Genomic DNA, 6,000 nt, shown 5'->3' on the forward strand with positions numbered 1-6,000 from the left:
CATCGTTATTAATATCTGTATAAAAGCTATAACTTTGACAGATATAATAACACAATGATGAAGCCTACTTATTGTTGGTTGAAATCCCAGTCCAATAACCTTTTTCGACAATTATCTAAAAACAATTTGATTTACTTAAATAAATAATCCTATGAAAATGAAAATACATTTAAGCTTATTATTAATGGAATGTTATGTCAGCTTTCGAAAATGACTGAAATCAAAGGACACCCTATGACTTTTGCCGAAGACTAATGGGTCACTGGTTAATAACTTTGATTTTACCACGATTTATAACAATTACACATGGTGCACAGCATTTCCGACAAAATGCGTTGTCTTTTTGTTATATCACCGTACAACCATTTTCGGATCCCCTAAAGGGGTTTCCAGCAACAAAAATATCAGCTATGGTCAAGACAGGATAATTTTTTTGTTGAATGACAAGAAAACAAATCATTTCTACAAAGCAATATAGCTTTTTTGTAGTTAACCAACACTTAATGTCAAACTTGACACAAGGCATGTTCTACCCTTAAACAGTTGTTATAATGAATTTAAAACGTTATGACATATGATCAGGTGGACGTCAACGTTAAATGTTCATCAACTGTGACGGATCTTGAGCATATAATGGGCAAATAAGTACATCTTTTTTCTTCAACGTCCTGGTATACATTGTTAAGGACTTTGAGACCATAAGACCAGTAGTTTGTGGTTATTGGGTCTTACTGAAGCCTTAAGTGTTATATGTTTCTGAAATACGTTTAGAAAAAAGATAACTAATTTGTTAAAAATAGTTAAAAACAAATTAAAGTAACCAGTTGTACCATTTTGATTTATTTTAAGTATTGATGCAGATTAAAGAATACCCAGTTTTGTTAATCAGTGTTTGTTGTACAATACACTATTAGCACGTTTAGAGCAAAGCTATGCCTCTGGTACTATCCACAGTAGCAGACAAACAATTGTTTTGTAAAATAAGCAAACATTTTCATTGGATTTGCTCGATTTAAAATGGTAGAATGTTGGAATGGTAAAACACACCAATTTTATCTTAGATTCCAAGATTCCAATAAATAATGATATTTTATACCGTTCTTATTGTTGATTTAACATTCTATAAATTTGTTGTTGCATATGTAAACAAAATGTGTGCGCGCATACCAGTGACGGGTTCAACACCATATAAAATGATGTTTCATTATTGAAATTTTCTAGGGGGAGGACCTCCAAAGTTCTCAAATTTAGGAGGGGGGATGTCGCACCCCCCTTTTCAAACTCTGGCTACGGGCCTGAAGATTGAATAAACGCTGGTTACAGTTACCGCTCGGTAACTTTCAAACCTTGGTAAGTTTGCAGTTATTAAGGTTTAGTAACGTTCAAGGTAACTCGATTGTATAAAGACGATATACCGCAAAGTAACCTAACCGCGCAAAGTTGAATTTAACCACCGGTATGTTTAACCAAAACATTCCCACACTGCATTTTCTAATGACGTAATTTTCGCGCAAAGTGTCACGCTTCGATTTCGTTAACACACAAAATAAACAGCGACATATCTTTGACGTATTTTTTTAATCAAATTCATTTACAAATTCATTTACAATAAAATAAAGTATACATTTTAACTATGAGTTCATCAAATTATGTAAAGTGTTTACGAACATATGACCAGGGAAAAAATTATATTGTTGTCGGGATTTGCATCATTTAGTGGAATTCCTGGTGCTTCCAACTGCGAGAAAGTGCTTGCAAAGACGCATACTTTTCTTGTTGTTTAAAGTGATGTAACATATACATGGTCGTCGTTACATGCTAGCCTATTCTTCTCATTTGGCTTATAGCTCTTTTTGTATGACTGCGTTATAAAATAATATCTTTCGCCAAATAACGATTTTTACACATACAAAGCACAACGCTGAGTATATCATTAACTTAAAATTTTACATCCGAAAATCACTCTGTTTGTAGTCCAATCTTGCATATTGCAATTGATAAAAGTGCGAGTCTTTTTTGTCGATTTATTAAAAAACGACTTATTTCACATGTACATGTACTGTATTTCGACATATTTGCATTGTCATTTTATCACAATTTACTTATTTCGTACAATGTGCATTGTTTATAATCCATGCATATACTTTTGACATTTTAGAATGAACAACAAGCCATACAAATATCGCACAATTCATAAATAATCTGCAATATTTGCTTTCCGATTTAATTCACTTAAGGCATAGAGATGTGTAAAGTATAAGATGGTAAAAATAGCACCATACTTGCATTCGGAATGTCCCATTTTGTACAGGGGGGTATTATCCTCTCATTTATCTGTTGAGTAATGCAATGTTTTCCATTCTTTGTGTATGTAGGCTATATATTAAATTATGTTCTTGTACAAAAAGGGCAATTACCATAGACAAATACAACTTGTGCAAGTTTAAACATATGTTTTTTGCAGAAATCTTCAAATATATCCGAGTGTACCAACGGCTATTATTTGATAAACTGATCCGGTTCATTTGAACATCAGTACCGTAGAGTGCATGACGTAGCGTGTGACGAAGAAGAAAGTTTATCGAGTTCATAAATTCATTTGAATATATATCTAGCGAAAAGTTGGCATAAGGGTCTTTATTTAACTATGCTTAAATACTTATTAAAGACCCTATAAGCAAAATCGTCAATTATTGAGTTGAATGGGTGTATGGATTAAAATGATGATTAAAGGTAGGTTCGAACGTGTTTTAGTTTTTGTTTGTACTTTGGTCGTTCCCTGTTCTCGGAGAAATGATTTTAACATGGGCGCCATTGATGAATCGGATCACACACGGCACACTCATAACAGAATATAAAAAACACGTTTTGTGCGTCCTTAAATTGGTCGTCCGAAGTCGGAAAACGTATTGTCCTGTAAATTAAGTCAGATAAGTCAGTCAGTCGCTTCAATTGTCTCTTTACTGGTCGAAATTGTCAAGGTCGTCGATGGTTAGCTTTTATAATGTCGCGCGACTCGGCCATTTTGTGTAAATTACCTCTCTGTTACTTGAACTTACCCACCTATAGAAGCAAACACGTTCTTTGTGTCCATAAATTGGTCGTCCAAAGTCGGAAAACGTATTGTCCTGTAAATTAAGTCAAATAAAGTGTCAGTCGCTTCAATTGTCTCTTTACTGGTCGAAATTGTCAAGGTCGTCGATGGTTAGCTTTTATAAATTCGCGCGACTCGGCCATTTTGTGTAAGTAACCTCTCTGTTACTTGAACATACCCACCTATAGAAGCAGGGTATGTTTTAACTGGGTTTTAACCAATCGGTATAACTTACCCAATTTTATACAAACGCTTATCGACCAGTAACCAACAAGTTACTGACGTTTAACCGCCGGTATGTGGTTAACCGCTGCACCCGATTGTATAAACAGTTAAACCGGCGGTTAACCACATACCGGCGGTTAAAAGTCGGTAACATGTTGGTTACTGGTTGGTAAGCGTTTGTATAAAATTTGTTAGTTATACCGATCGGTTAAAACCCATTTAAAACATACCCTGCTTCCCTAGGTGGGTAAGTACAAGTAACCGAGAGGTAACTTACACAAAATGGCCGCGACGCGCGACATTATAAAAGCTAACCATCAACGACCTTCACAATATCGACGAGTAAACAACAAATTGTAGCGCCTGACACTTTAATTGACTTAATTTACGGGGTCATACCGATTTCCGACTTCGGACGACGGATTTAAGGTCGCACAGAACGTGTTTCTTATATTATGTTATGAGTATGCCGTGTGTGACCCGATTCATCAATGGCGCCCATGTTAAAATCGTTTCTCCGAGAACAGGGAACAACAAAAGTACACACAAAAAACAAAACACGTTCGAACTAGTATCTTACCTTTTATAATCCTATATAATCCATAAATAATCCATTTAATTCATTAATTGACGAGTTTGCATTTAGGGTCTTTGATAATTATTTTAGCATAGTTAAATAAAGACCCTTATGCCATCATATCATTTTATTCAAATGAGAACTCAATAAACTTTCTTCTTTGTCGCACGCTACGTCATGTACTCAATGTACATTACTGCTGTCAAAATGAACCGGATCAGTTTATCAAATATGTCGTGTTCTGAGAAAAATGGGCATAATGCATGTGCTTAAAGTATCGTCCCACATTAGCCTGTGCAGTTCGCACAGGCTAATTAGGGACGACACTTTCCTCTTGACATTTTTTGTTAAAATGAAGTCCCTTCTTAGCAAAAATCAACTTTTTGCGGAAAGTGTCGTCCCTGATTAGCCTGTGCAAACTTTACAAGCTAATCTGGGACGACACTTTACGCACATGCATTATGCCCATTTTTCTCAGAACACGACACAAATAATAGCCGTTGGTGAACTCGGTTGCATTTGTAGATTTCTGCATACAAAGATACATTTAAACTTGAACAATGTTTTATTTGTCTATGGCGAATTCCCTTATTGTACAAGAAAGTAAGTAAGTTTATTGTAAACATAAGCCAAATTAGAGGAATAGTCTAGCATGTTACGACGACCATGTATAATTGTTATGTTACATCTAGAACAACTAGAAGAATAGACGTTTTTGTAAGCACTCTCTTGCAGTTTGGAAGCACCAGGGATTACGCTAAATGATGCAAATCCCGACATCATTATCAATTTCTCCCTGGTCATTTTGATGAATTCATTGTTAAAGTGTATACTTTATTTTATTGTGAATTCATTGGTAAATGAATTTGATAAAAAAATACATGTCGTTGTTTATAAGCGTGACACTTTGCGCGAAAATTACGTCATTAGAAAATGCATTGTGGGAATGTTTTGCTTAAAGTTACCGGTTGTTAAATTCCACTATGCGCGGTTAGGTTACTTTGCGGTATATCGTGTTATACAATCGAGTTACCTTGAAGGTTACTATACCTGAATATCCGCAAAGTTACCAAGGTTTGAATGTTAACGAGCGGTAACTTAAACCAGCGTTTATAAAATCGGGTGATGGTGTAATTGTTTATACAATCGGGTGCTCATATTTTTTAGAAAACACCACATACTACAATGTCCACGTGCAAAGCGGTCGTGTTGGCGGTGATTCTTGCGCTGTGCACGGGTATCTCGAGGTGCCAGTGTCCAGCGACGTGCCATTGCGACGGAACTGACGTAATATGCAATGGACAACAGCTGTTGACCATACCCCTTTCCCTACCGGACGCTACCACTACCTTGTAAGTACCGGAACAATGTATCAGCTGTTGTCTGTGTTATAAGTCTTTTTGTTTGTCTGTCTGTTTGACTGAATGGCTGTCTATCCGTCTAACTTCATGTCTGTCTGTCTGTCTGTCTGTCTGTCTGTCTGTTTGTCTGTCGGTCTATCTGTCTGTCTGTTTTTCTGTCCGTCAGTCTGTCGGTCTGTCTGCCTGTCTGTCGGTCTGTCTGTCTGTATCATCATCATCATCATCATCAGCAGCAGCAGCAGCAGCATTAGCATCATCATCATCATCATCATCATCATCATCATCATCATCATCATCATCATCATCATCATCATCATCATCATCATCATCATCATCATCATCATCATCATCATCATCATCATCATCATCATCATCATCATCATCATCATCATCATCATCATCATCATCATCATTATCATCATCATCATCATCATCATCATAATCATCGTCACCACCACCATCATCATCATCATCATCATCATCATCATCATCATCATCATCATCATCATCATCATCATCATCATCATCATCATCATCATCATCATCATCATCATCAGATATAGTTTTTGTGATCAATAACTAATTATATTCGCTTATGTGTTTTTTTAGTTTAAAGCACTATTTGTATCATTATTTTTGCCGTTAATAATTTAATTAATTAACAGCAAACACTATTCAAACTAAAAAGCGCTTCTTTTTAATAAATACAATAAAAAAAAAACTTAAGGTTAAATCTAAATTTA

At 35.6% G+C, this 6,000-nt stretch overlaps 1 long non-coding RNA gene across 1 annotated transcript in view; it reads left to right on the forward strand.

Annotated features, from left to right (window-relative positions):
- LOC127864464 (uncharacterized) overlaps positions 1 to 5,250 on the forward strand; it is a 28,075-nt gene extending 22,825 nt beyond the window's left edge. Inside the window, exon 3 of the long non-coding RNA XR_008042047.1 lies at positions 5,064 to 5,250. This is a non-coding gene — a long non-coding RNA (uncharacterized LOC127864464). The remainder of the gene's footprint in view (positions 1 to 5,063) is intronic.
- The last annotated feature ends 750 nt before the right edge of the window (positions 5,251 to 6,000 follow it).

This window comes from Dreissena polymorpha, chromosome 1 (assembly GCF_020536995.1).
Source record: "Dreissena polymorpha isolate Duluth1 chromosome 1, UMN_Dpol_1.0, whole genome shotgun sequence".
In the NCBI taxonomy this organism is placed as follows: Eukaryota; Metazoa; Mollusca; class Bivalvia; order Myida; family Dreissenidae; genus Dreissena; species Dreissena polymorpha.